The 14,530-nt window shown below is 36.6% G+C and overlaps 1 long non-coding RNA gene across 1 annotated transcript in view; it reads left to right on the top strand.

The window, feature by feature from the left end:
- The window catches only part of LOC309656308, a 125,769-nt gene that overhangs the window by 42,142 nt on the left and 69,097 nt on the right, over window positions 1–14,530 (top strand). The window contains exon 2 of the long non-coding RNA XR_014261285.1: window positions 13,735–13,760. This is a non-coding gene — a long non-coding RNA (uncharacterized lncRNA). The remainder of the gene's footprint in view (window positions 1–13,734; window positions 13,761–14,530) is intronic.

Below are 14,530 nucleotides of genomic sequence, written 5' to 3'. Positions count from 1 at the left end.
AGGGGCATGGTTTAGGATGGGGTGGGACCTAGGCTAGTGGGGGGTGACGTTTGGGCATGGGGCGGGGCCTAGGCTCAGGACCCATACAGCTGGAAAAGGCCCTGGGGGCAAGGCCTAGGCAGGGTGATGTTGAAGCATGGAGCAGGGCCTCTGCTTAGGACCTGTGCAGAAGGGGAGAGGCAGCACATGGAAAGGAGGGCCTCCGGAGTGTAGAGTTCTGGAGTTTGGAGGTAGGGCCCTGAGTGAGGGTGTGTAGGTGGGGTTTAAGCCCAGCGTTGGAGGGCGTCTCCGAGTATAGAGGTAGGGCCCTGGGTGGGGGTGTAGGGGTGGGGCTTGGGCTCTGAGCAGCAGGAGGGAGGCTCCGAGGGCAGAAGATTAGGTGCCTAAGTGGACAGGGAACGCACTGGCTGCATTCCCTTCTGTTTTGTCACGCCCCTACCCCCACTATCTCCCCCAGGGTCTCCCCTGTCCCTGCTGGGCCCCTAACCGTGGGTGGGTCCTTCTGGGTGTAGGAACTCCTCCCCTCCCCCAGCGACCCCTCAGGGGTGCCAGTCCTGTAGGTCTGGACTTCACTTTTGCTCCCCTTTCCCTCACTCCCACTCCCTCAGGACCCGCGTGGCTGGAGGGTCTTTTGGGGGTGGAGGATCTGGTCCAGGATCTCAGCAGGCTCCCGGGCATCGAAGTGGGCAGGAGAAACCTGGCCACGCTCTCTTTTGATCCTCTGCCCTCCCATGGTCCCCCAATTTCCCCCTTCAGGCGTGGGATCCCTTCCCCTCCCCCAGCCACCCCTCAGGGGCACCAGTTCCATCCCACCTCCACTTCTCCTCTCCCCTCCGTGCCCCACATCCTACCCGGTCACTGGGGGTTCCTCCCATCCCCTTAGGTGTCCATGGTCCCCCACTGGTGCCCGGTCAGTGCCCTAGTTGTGCGAAGACATGAATTCCCCATCCTCCTAGTCCGCCATCTTGACTCTGCCCCCCTCCAGTGGTTTAGTTTTATCCCCTACCCTCTACTTTCTTCCCTGACTGCAGTATTCCCAATCTATTTTCCTAAAGACCTGACTGTTGACTGTACTTTCCCCCTCCCACTTAGTTGAAACAGGAAGGCTAGAGAAGCCTGGAGTAGGAGGAATTTTCATCCTCAAGGAAGGAAATAAGTCTCCAGCAAAGTCTTTTCTTCTGGAAAGTAGGTCTTTGTTATGGAGAAGCCTTATAGAGAAGGCCCTGGATATATTCTGCAATGATTACTCTTCTCTCCCTGCCAGAGCCAGGAGGGAATCTTTCTCAGATCTTTACCATGAGATCCTAGTAGCATTCCTGGAGGTAAAGTCAACAAAAGTGTGGGAGCTTCTCTAAAACTGTGGCCCCTGAAAAGTTTCGCACTGTCATACCAGCATCAAACTCAGCCTCCAGCCATTGGTGAAAATGATTATTTACATGTTCCTACCAGTTTATGGCACAGCAACTTCAGTTCTAGGTAAGCAGATCTCAGCTATGATTGTTTGATTTTGGTGTAGCTGTTGGCCCCAAGACCTCAGTTGTCTGATGGATCTGAGAAATATCACTGATTTTCATTTGTCTAGTTTTTTCTGGTTGTAAAGCTAGAATGAAGACTTCCAAGCTTTTCCCATGTCAGAACTGAAATCACAAGTTCCTCACTGAACTCTTGGATCCATTGAAATAATTTGTAACAGTTCTTAAACTATTGTGTCACTTCCTCAGTATTTATAGTCCTCCATTTCAGGAGGCTTCTCTAGCAACAGAAAACTAAGCTGTGCCTCTCATATATGAGATTTCTCTGAAAGAGCAAAAGTGCTTTGATTCTGTGCAACCAAACAGAAGACTGTCTATCAAATGTTTGATGGCAAAATTTGAAGGGTGTTTTTCCCAAATGAGTATGTACCATTAAATTTATGTACTTAGAGTTCTGGGTGTCTTATAAATACTGATTGTTTAGAATGTTTTAGATTGTCACACTCCAACCTAAACAATTATAAATTGCTTGTCATTTTTTTAGGACACAGAACAGAACGTTATTCCCTGGTTTGGTCCTGCCTCCTGCTATTGCCTCATTTTATGCCACTGTTCCCCTCATTCAATAACTACATGCACACTGGCCTCCTTAAGTTCATGAAACATTCTTTCCAAGTTCATGTGCAGTTATCTATGACTATAATGCTCCTCCATTCCCTGGGTAATTTCAGCTCATATTTAAACTTTCACTTTGCCAGTTTTTCAGAGAACTCTCCTCTAGTCCCTAGATTAGATTAAGTCTCCCTAATACATACTTTCACAGAAACTTGTATATTTTTTGGAAGTATCACAACTGTAATAAATTAGTTTATCATGTAATTCTTTGCTTAATATCTGTCTTTCCCATTTGAATATAAACTCTAGGAGGACAGGGACTGACTGTCCTATTCACAGTCATATCCTTTGCGTGAGTCCTGGGAAACATTTTTTTGTATGCATGAGTTATGAATGAATGAAAAGTCAACCTTCATTTTTATTGTATGGCAAACCAAATCCTTGATTTGGGGTTAGGGACCACAGAAGCGTCTAGAGGCAGTAATGACACAACTAGAGTTTCTCAAGGAGAAAACTAAGAGCAGAAATTTAGTTCAAGTAATGATATAACATTTCTCCCCTAGGGAAAGGCAGAAGTATTTTTAAGGAGACTTGATTTCTTGCAGTTATACAGATGTGGGTGTAACTTAATTTCTCTGGATACCAAAGAAAAGGATGAACTCAGAATGCTGGAGAATTCAGGGGTGCTCAGATTACAGCAGCAGTAAAAATATGATTATCTTTATTATCAACTAACTAATCTTTTCTCTTCGAGTTTCTCAATGATTGGAATGAAACATGAGAAAATGCCTCAAAACCACTGACAATAGAATGATTCCCTGGGTGAGTTTTGTGGTGATCTTGAGTCTCCTGAAGTCATCTTAGGACTTCAAGTTTGAAAATGGCCTTCAATGACTGCTTCTGACGAATGTCACAACTCACTCACTTGTGGGGTGAGCTTGTGGGCTCATAACTGTGCTCTTAGCAACACATAACATAAAGGTTTTATTAGATAGAGATTTAAACCCATCAAACTAGCCAAGTAATGATAGTGCACTGGGTTTGTTCTTATATATCATCACAATTAATTTTTGAAAGAACTCCGTTGGGTAGGCTTCATTATTTCCATTTTTTACAAATCACAAAATAAAGTTTAGGATGATTGAGTAACTTAGCCGTGATCATATAGTTAATTTAGTGCCACAGAGAAGATATGAACATTAGTTTTCTAACACCCTTCGGGTGGTAAGTCTCATTTTGTGAACAGCTTTATAGTCATTATCAAGTATTATGGCATTTTTAGAATTGTTTTCATTTTTGGTACTGCCTTTCACACTTAATCACTTAAAACGTTGATAAAATTAAACCTGTACACTCACTGAGCAGCAAAAATAGCTTAAGACTATCTTTTTTGTGCCAAAGGTTATGAGAATCATTGTCCCAGCCTCAATCCACAGAAAGAATCCCTTACACCCAAAACCAAAATTCTCAAAAAATGTGCATTTAAACAAGAAAAATATGGAAATATGTAGAATATCAAGGTTCTTAAAGCAACTGTTATGCGTAGAAAGTGAGCATACTTTATGTCAGTTTTTAGTGTCTGTTCCAGCTGCAAATGTGTAATATAATCTGAAAATTATACAGAGTAGTATTCATTTAAATGTGTAAACTTTACTGACAAGAAGACAGCTTCCAAAGAAATAACAAAGCCCATTTTGTTAATTTTGTTTGGAGGGATTTCTTGGTAAATAAGGACAGAACAGAGCATAATAACTTATATGACACTTTAAATTGCATTTCAGGGCATCCAGCCAATTTTACAACCTGCATAGTATGAATAAGAAAGCAATATTGTTTAATTAGAACAGTAGACAGTCTTGATAAATGTGTTATATATTGATATTCATATATATGATGTGTATGTGTATTATACACACTTGTTACACAGATACACACATACCTCTACCCCCACTCATGCACAGTTTTTGTTGTTGTTGTTACAGGAGAAACCAAGTGTTAATGAGGTGACTCAGGGCAAACCATTACTGGAACATTTCATGTTGTAGGATTGTTCTTTGTATTGTGGAGCATCCGTATCTCTGGCTTCTGCCTACTAAATGCCAATAGCATCTCCCAATTATTGAGATAGACAAAAGTACCCTCACAAATTTCCAAAATGCCTCTTAGGAAATGCATGACTCCTGTTGAGAACAGCTGCTTTGAGAGGTGGCAAGGAACTCAAACTAGGTCAATTGGAGTCCTTCCCCAGGGATTTTCAAACTGGTAATGTCCAAGCTGTGAGAATGACTATGGAAACTGTCAGTGGGCATGTGCTTGCTACATGGAAGCAGTTGGCCTGCAATAAGAGAGATTAAAACTGATGCATAGAGGGAAGGAGAGACAACAAATGGAGCCAGACTGTAGTGCTGTTTCCCTGTCCTCCCCTTGAGTTAGTGACATTCCTCCTGTAGCTAGCCTTGGTTGGGTTTCTGTTGCTTGCTACTAAAAGAGTCCTAAAATAATATAAGTACTTATTTGCACATTATTATTTTATGTCAGGTGTAATCAGTAATCATTATAATATGAAAGAAGCTGGACAAGGAAGATGTTCAATAAAGCCAAAAGAATGAGGATAACAACAAATAGAAAGTTATTTAAGGTTATGATGAATTACACCACAAAAATAAATTCCCAAAAACACTTGGTGAGATTGAAACTTTTTATGTATATTTGAAAATAAAAATAGATTGAGTGCAGAGATTGTGTGCTAATTTTAAATATTAAGGAAGAAAAGGTGTCCAAGGATAGCTAAAACATATCTGTTCCATGTAAAATCCTTTCTTGAAATGGAAAGGTAGGGCACTTACTTCTCCTTACATAATCTTTACTAGGTATTATTAAGAGCTCTCTGGTAAGGCAAATGTTTTCATTGGAAATGGCTATCTTATTAATATAGTAGATGTTTTCAGGATACCAGTATCTATCAAAAGTTTGTCTTTGGTCCAACTTTGGTATAGATGTTCTTTGGGAAGTCTGCACATGAGATTTTCATTATAATAGAATGTTTAGTTACATAGAGATCAGCTATAAAATGTGTGCTAGGATGTCTAAAGAAATACAATTCAAAACAACAAAATGTTAAGAATGCTAAATATTACTATGTCTTGTGTTGTTTCTCCAGTAGAGTATGAAGCACATACTCTTTGGCTGATAATCAATTGTAGTTAGAGATGAAGGACATGGATATTAAGATTTAAGAGGAGAATCATTTAAGGAAAACTTTAATGAATTCATATCATATTTTTAGTTTGTTTTTAAAAATATCCATTCAGACACATGCAAATATTGATTTGTGGAGACTTCAAAGTAAAAAATAAAGGCTATCATGTATTTACTTTTTGGCTGATTTCCGTTTATCCCTGTTCCTCGTTAAAATTGCTCTTTATTGTTATGAGGACTACCAATCTCATAGCTCTTCCCAGTTCTCCTGACCATGATGATTCTTCTGACTTCATTTGCTAGTCCACCTAACCTGAATCCCTAGGTCAAAGTTTCTAAAATTGACACACCTAGCAGCAAAAGAAAAGTCACATAAATAATAGGTGTCAGAATGGGAACTCAAAATCAAGTGCCCTTGCTTCCAGGGCCTTTGTAACAGCTGCTACTACTGCCATTTCCTTCCTTAATGATACAATGTATTAGGCTCTTCAAAGATAAGAACTGAATGTTCATTTTTATCTTTTTTATAGAGCAGAACAAGATATTGGACATATAGTAGGAAGCTATATGTATTTATATTAGTGCAAGAGAATGATATTTTTTGTTCTGTTTTATATTCACATTTCATTAAATTTTTTGATATTGATTGATAATTAAACTTCTGATTAAGCACACACATTTACTTTCATTTTATCTACCTGCAAATTTATTATTACTATTAAATGAAAGCATTGGATGATAGGAAAAAATTTTGTTCATTTATTTGGCAGTTGATTCTGAGAGCTGGAAAGAATCAGATTCTTAGTAAAAGTTCACATTTAAGCTTTTAAAAATGTCATTTAAATAGAAAGGAAAACAGGGGTACTGTAGGATCTATTCAGCTCAAAAATAGTAAAATGATTGGATATTATCAAATTCAATGATCAGAAAGTAAAGCAAAAATAATCAGTTTGAAATCATTTGCTTCAACAAAAGGTACTATTCTCTTTATTCTTCATCAGCTTCTTTACCTATTTGATCCAACAAAACCAACCTATCTTCTCTTTATTGTGTGTAGCACAGACATTCAGGTCTTGAAACAAATTTGGAATTCTTGAATATAGGCTGTAGGTTATGGTCTAACTCTAAACAAAGAGCATTAAGTCCCATTATGTATTTCACAGTTTTGTTAATTAGCTTTTGTAATTTTATTGCTATTATTAAGGGTAATATACATTTATTTGTACTATTTCTTGTAACTCTATTTGCTATTAATAGTAGGAAATGATATGGATCAATAAAACCTCTATCGTTTGCATGTTTACATTATTTAAATTGTAATAAGAGAAAATTATAGCAGTGAAATATATTTGGTAACACAGCCATTTTTTTCCAGAGATATGTTGGAAACCCAACTGTTTGGGTCATGCAAATTAGATTAGAAAAAACCTTTAAGGAATAGATGTTATATAAAATTAAAGTGTCTGAATAGAATGACAAAATGACCAACCCAACTATCTTCCCATCTTTAAATTGTATGGGATTTTAAAAATGGATTACTATATCTTTTTAAACTAGTTTGTTTTCATTTAAGCTACTATTAAATGTTTAATATTATATTTTAAAACATAATCAGAGCACTGGAAACAACACCTTTGGCAAAGCTCCTAATTTTGTAAGGATATTTTATATAAAGATGCATGTTGTATCAATAATATGAAATAAGTAGTTGAAAATCTGTCTGAAGTATGTGATTAATATTGGCCAATAATCTGAATCTTTCAATCCCCAAATTTTAATCATATTTTTCCCTTCAAACAGTATTTATTTCTGGAATCATCTAGATAATAATTTTAAACCCTACACTTTGTTTGAATAAGTACTATCTTACTATGTTGAACTGTGGTTGTTTTGGTTTGTTTTATCAAAAAGAAAGCTCCTTACAAATATTCTTAGAAGATATATCCATCCCTTTCACATTCTTTTTTTTTTTTGTTCTTTTTTTTTTTTGTTCTTTTTTTTTTTTTAAATAATTCTTTATTTATTTATTTATTTTTGGCTGTGTTGGGTCTTCGTTTCTGTGTGAGGGCTTTCTCTAGTTGCGGCAAGTGGGGGCCACTCTTCATCGCAGTGCGCAGGCCTCTCACTATCGCGGCCTCTCGTGTTGCGGAGCACAGGCTCCAGACGCGCAGGCTCAGTAGTTGCGGCTCACGGGCCTAGTTGCTCTGCGGCAGGCATGCGGGATCTTCCCAGACCAGGGCTCGAACCCGTGTCCCCTGCATTGGCAGGCAGATTCTCAACCACTGCGCCACCAGGGAAGCCCCACATGTTCTTATTTGATTCATTTTACTCTAGAAAAATAATGAGATAGAATTATATTTCACTGGTATTTCTTTTGAAAAGTTTGTCAGAGGTATGAGAGAAGAGTCTCAAAAAGATTCCAAAAGTCTTACCTTTCCATCTCCAGAAAGACTTACCTTTCTAATCTTGATTTTCCACATCAGCTTCTTCTATGCTTCTGTCACACCTCCCTTGTTTTACACATTCACACTCTCTATCTGCTTTATGTTATGTATGTATGTACATGTGTATGTATGTATTTACTTGCTTATTGGCTATCATCTCCATTAGACTTTAAGTGCCATAAGGGTATGGATCTCATTTATTTATTTAATAGAAGTACAGTTGATTTACAAGTTTTCAGGTGTACAGCAAATTGATTCAGTTATACACACATGCACACACTGATGTATATTTTATTAGATTCTTTTCCATTATAGGTTATTAGAAGATACTGAATATAGTTCCCTGTGCTATATATTAGGTCCTTGTTATTTATCTATTTTATATATAGCAGTATGTATCTGTGAATCCCAAATTCCTAATTTATCCTCCCCCCTTTCCTCTTTGGTAAGCATAATTTTGTTTTCTATGTCTGTGAGTTTGTGTTTTGTAAATAAGTTCATTTGTATCCTTTTTTAAAGATTCCACATATAAGAGATATCATATGATATTTGTCTTTCTCTGTCTGACTTACTCCACTTAGTATGATAATCTCTAGGTCCATCCGTGTTGCTGCAAATGGCATTATTTCATTCTTTTTTTATGGCTGAGTAATATTCCATTGTATAAATATACCGCATCTTCTTCATCCATTCATCTGTCAGTGGAGATACATTTAGGTTGCTTCCATGTCTTGGCTATTGTAAATAATGCTGCTATGAACATTGGGGTGCATGTATCTTTTTGACTTAGAGTTTTCATCTTTTCCAGGTACAGGGCATGGATCTCTTTTATTTTACTCACTGCTGTGTTCTCAGCATCTCGTCTAGAGACTAGAGTGTAAGGCATGGATTTTTGTCTGCTTTGCTCGTGACTGCAGTCCCAGAATGTAGAGTAGTAAATGACATTAAAAAATATAGCTACAGATTGCATCTAGATTTTGGTTGTTCAGATAATAGCAATATACTAGTTTTGCAAAGCAGTGCTGCGGTCTTGCCCATCTTTAGGCTTGTGTGCTTTTGCAAAGTATTGCATTCAGAATTCAGAAATTCTCTATTTGTTTTAGATACTTTAAATTATGCTGTATAGAGGCAGAAGATTTTTCCAGAAGAAAACAGTGTTACCCATTTTTGCGGGGAGGCTGTCAGTGGCCCTTGATTCATTAACTCGAAGTTAAGAAAACCAACCACATCCAATATACCCTGCTTACTGATAAAAAGGAAACAGTTCACATGACCTTATCTATTGTCTAATGTCCCTGAGAGAATCTGAGGGAGGCGGTGGGGAAAAATAAGTGATGGCTCTTTCTAGACATTGAGTTTCTATGTGGTCACCTGGTATTTTCTGTATTCATGGAAAAGTTATAAGCTGTCATGATGGGCATAATTATAACAATTCTTCTATTTAACAATTAATTTTTCTGTGAGAAAGAAACTCCAATTATTTGGTGATGATAGGATAGATTTTCTAAGAATATACTCACCTCTTTACAGTCCTATTTGGTATTAATGCCAGGTAATAGATTAGAAACCTCACCATCGTAAAGTTAAAATTAACCAGTTAAATATATGCCCACATTGTCAACAATTATTGCTTCTTTGTGTCGTAATAATAACATGGCTTGAAATAGTAATTTGGAGTAAAAAAACACAGTTGTCTTTCCCCCCCACCCTCTTCATACATTTTAACTCTTTTAAATATGCACCACATCCCCTTTCTTTATTTTAACTTTAATGATCTTTTCTCTCCTGCGCCAGTGTGTCTAGAACAGAGGAGGTGAATGGCTAGAAATGGGAATGGGGTGAGGGGGAAACGAATGAGAAAGGAGCAAATACTAAAATGAATTTCTTTCCAAAAAAGGAAACAGCGGAATAATTTGCGTCCTTTCACTAAATGATGATCTATTTGCCTTCTTAATCCCACCTTCCCACAGCTCCCAGATTCACTCACACCCATGAACATTTTTTGAAAATGAAAGAAAAATGCATGCTAAATATATACCAAGTCAATTTATGTTGATGTTTTCCTTTCTTCATTTCTGTAACTGATTTTGGCACCTTAATACAATGATGATAGAATGCAAATCTTTATACAGTAACCTAGTTAGGATTCCTACAATAAATAATTCCCATATCCATCACTTTTAAAGCATCACTGCAAAGAGTAGAGTGCAGCAATGTGCTCTTATGTTTCTTATTTTCCAGATCAATCTGTTTTTCTTAATTTTAATTTATAATCAGCACAACTGAAGCTTCCTAATCATATCAGACATGCCAATCCTTTCAGAAGCAAATCTGATTTAACATCAAGGAGCCTGGCTTGTGTTCATGGAGGAGGAGGTTTTTCCCCACTGCTTCCCAGAAGTTTCTAGCTGGGACTTAACACATTTACACAGCTGAGATCCAAACCAGTTTCCTAATATTTGGTGGACAAAAATCTCTCTCAATTGAGCCAAGTAATCTACCATCTGGTCAGCATAGCAGAGGGTGTACCCAAGCGGGTGACTCTGGAGTTTCTTGTTTGTAGTTTTGGTGGAGAGGAAGAAAAATAAAGGAAATTGCTCTTGAAAAAGTCTGGAATAAATTAGAAGATGCTTCTTTTAAGGTGGAGTATTTACCTTAAACTTTTAAAGAGATGTATGGAAAAGGATAGAATATAGCCTTATTGTCCTATTTTGGTTTGCATCTCAGAACAGTTTAATCTAACAGACAAACACCACTGATCCTATCTTAAAGGATATACAATTTTCCACGGAGGAACTTTGTGGGTATTTTTGGCCTGTAAAACAGATAGCGGATGAGCTTTCCTTGCTAGCTGCAAGCTGGAGCCTGTGTCAGGCTTCACTAGGCACACAAGGCTCTGATTTTGTATCATTAAAGACTCATTATCTCTTTTAACTTCTGTTGAAAGCATTCATCCATAACTCTAGCTACTACTGAAACAATAGAGGCTCCTAGCTCAGTAATAATACTTTCTTTTTTTTTTGCCAGCTTAAAGAGCCTTTAAAGGATGGATTGGCTTTCACAATGCAGAAACAAAAAGCTTCTGCTCAGGAAAATATAAACGGTTATTTCTGTAAGTAACTTCAATTTTAAAGATTGGAGGAAAATCATCCGACGTGAGTTTCTCAGATCTGGGAGTCTGAGTATACCTGAATGTTTAATTCCTACTGGGGGAAATATTACATTTTCCAAAGGAGAATGACATGCCTTACTTATGCTTAGTCTCAAAGAGAAAAATACTTTAATAAGAATGAAACAGGCTTGGTGTATTGATCTTGCCAATTTGTTTGGTATTAATATATATTTGGCAGGGAGCTAAAGTCTCCATTGAATTCAGCAGTGGATTATATGAACAGTGATTTTTACATTTACCCGCTTTGTTTACACTTTCATTATACCTCTACTGCATTATCTGATGCCTTCATACAGTTTTCAATCTTATAGCCACTTTAATCTCCTTTTGCACTCAGCATATCTGAGTGAGTTTGTTGGCATAAGGGAATTTTGAAGGTTATATTACAGTACATGAATCAACGTAAAATGAAATGCACCGGAGACACGATCAGCCAGTTTTAATTCATTGCAGAAAGTTATAGATACCAAAATGCATTTAATGTAATCTGATCTCTTTATTCAGTCCTGAATTTACGAGGAATTCACCAGGAGTCAAATGACAACTTTGTTTTAAAAATAGTAGTCTATATCGAATGCCATTTTAATATATCTCTGACATATTTACATTTAAAGAGTAGGGAAAAGTGGAATCTTTGAACATAAATTTCTCTTTTCATAGAAAAGCAAAGCCTGAGAAAGATGATACTTTTGTTCATTAAAACATTATCTGTCATTGTAACATAGGTCAGGTTGGTGATAACAGTTAAATAAATCCAGCTCATCAGTACAGCTGGTAAACAGATTAGAAGCCCCCTAGATTACTGAGCATTTCATTTTAAAAAGGAGGCAAATAGCATCATTGTGCTCAGGTCTATTGAAAATGTTTTATGTCAGCAAGCCTGCTCTTTGCCTGGAATGATCAAATGTTCTCGGTTCAGGCTGGTCAACAAGAAGACACGGACAGTGGCTTCCCAGCAACTTCTCTACCAGCAACACATATAGATGTTAAACTTCAGTCAATTATTGTTTGGTTATAAGACATGATCCTTCATTTGGGGTCCTAAGTTGTTTTGGTAATGCTGTCCCCATCAAAATCACTCGTCTTACCTGGGAATTTTTCATATTTCTCATATTTGAGAAATCTCCTTTTCTCACACACCATACCACTGGACTTTAGGTTGAAGGGCAAATGTGGGAATACTACTTGCTATTTTTATTTCAACACACAGAATTTGTAATCCATTCCAAAACAAACAAAATTTCCTTTTTGTGTCTCTGAAAATTTCCTATTATGTAGAAAAGCTATGTAAAGCCCAAGGAAATAACACAGTTTGTTGTAACTAATACATTGATAGCATCTTAGCTCATTAAATGTCGAAATTATTATCACTATTATAAAAATAATATTTAAGACATAGATACTATAAGTGTATTTTATATATTATACTTCTATTAGCTATAAATAAAATTGTATAAATAATAAATACTTTTATTAAGTATGTGAAATAAAATTTTAGGTTTCACCACAAATGTTATGTAATAATAACAGCATTTGGATGGAGGTCTTTCTGAGTGATTAGTTTAATAGATGATTTTGTAACTAGAGCTGAATTCTATATCACTTCAGAATTATATTTATGGTAATAATAGTCAAATGTCTAGTTTTTATTTAATAGATGTAAATTTTCATTCCAAGAGTATTCCAAAGCAAAAATGCACCACTTTCAAATACTTTTATTTATTTGGTTCATTTTACTCTTGGAAAATAAGGAAATAGTACTATATTTCCTTTATATTTCTTTCAAAAGTAGATCATGGGGATGGAGAAGAGATAAAAGAGTTAACGTATTGAAGGAGAAATTATTTTTAGAATCAATGACCAGACGCCCTAGAATTTTTGGTTCAAATAAATCAGGAGTAAAAACAATTTATGAGAATCATCTCCGGACAGTCTGTCCAAATAGACGTATATCCCCAGAGGGAAAGCTTGATCCAATCCAGTTTAAATGAGGTAAGAAAAAGGGTTTCCACCATTTCCTTTGAAAGGGTAATTTTCCCAGAGTCCAACAAACATCAGTGTTAGAAACAGTGTTAGAAAATACCTCTTAATACACAGTCTGAGTATTCCCTGACTCAATTGCTCCATTTCTTCTGTGATCCTTTCAAAAATTGGTTGACTAGTCATACCCTCCCTCAGTTTCCACCTATTCAAGCTACATTTAGTTCTGTATGTTTTCATTATGGTTCAATTCCTCTAATCAAAGGTATTTATTTTTCTCATTTTAAACTGTTTTTTTTTTTTTTTTTTGGTGAATCTGTGGCAAGATAGTGTTTTAACTATGCTTTTATAAGTTGTAAGAAGAAAGAGTCTTTTCTAGCTTGTAAACACAATCTCTAATAATGTAGCCCAACTTAGGATGCTCAAGAAAATCATATACTGAGAGCTTTTCAGTACTAACTTGTTGCGTCTCTTTCTTTTGAATATCCGTATACTTTGACTTTTTCAGGGTGAATCTCAAGTGATCTTTATTCCCTCTACCTGTGTAAGTTGTCTCAGTTATGCCAGGCTTGCCAAATAGGATGAGAAATATTTATTGTTTATCTTTATTGTTTATCTTTGCTCCTCTGAGCTACCTTTCACAACCTTGATAACTATTTCAACTATATTTGAGTCACAAAAGTGAGCACAACAAAAATATAATAGAGAAATCATTAACACCATCTTTGGGTACATAGTCTTAAAGTAAAATTAATAACTGACTTAAAAGGTTATTATTTTGTATTAACAGAACTTTGGGATGAAATGGCAAAAGTCGTATTTGACATACAAGTTGATTTTCTTTCCTTTCTAGGTGAGAAGAATGGTGGTGGTGCTGGGGTAAGTGGAGTGATTGGAAACAGGCAAGTTTTGTGATGAGAAACCATGAGGATGGTGTCTAAAACAGCACTTTGGAGGAGGATATGCAAGGGCTTCATTTAGGTGCAAGGGCTTAGGTCATTGAAATGAGTGCTTGCAGAAGACAAGAGTCCCTGTGGTCCGCTTGCAGTATCCTAAACCCCAATCAATAATCCCCAACCCTCTCTATATCTTTCAGCATTCTTTCCTCCTTCTCAGCAGCTCCTTTTCCACCCATTTGGAGTTGGCTTTTAAAGGATGAAGATTTTATTCATTCTAGGAAAGTTCAGATTTTAACAAGATTTTGCATACAAAAGGCTTCAAGATTTCAGGTGTGCAGGTGACACTTTTAAACAAGATGCTCTTTGCACAGATAATTCCATGGTTCTTGGAGATGGAGTCAATTCACCTAATCCATCCAAATTTCAATTGTTTTCCAAATGTTCAAAATCATGTAGATGTAATAGAGAAATATTTTGTAATTTGCCAGAAATGTGATAGAACTGATCAGGTATATGAAACCTGTTATTCAAATCGGCAAGTATGAGGAAATATTCTTTGGTTCCCCTACAGTGCTAACATTGAGACTGATTCATCTTAGAAGAAAAAGATAGCAAGAAACAATCTATGGTGGTCAACTTTTTTAAAAGATCAATCATTTTCTTGTCTCGATAACCTGTGCCTTCTCCAACAATTTTTGTTTTGTTACACCTCCACAGTATGCTGTCTATGACACCTGTTAAATTTGCCAT

Source organism: Balaenoptera physalus, assembly GCF_965194825.1.
Source record: "Balaenoptera physalus genome assembly, chromosome: 2".
Classification (NCBI taxonomy): Eukaryota; Metazoa; Chordata; class Mammalia; order Artiodactyla; family Balaenopteridae; genus Balaenoptera; species Balaenoptera physalus.
This window is presented reverse-complemented; position numbering and strand designations above follow the sequence as displayed.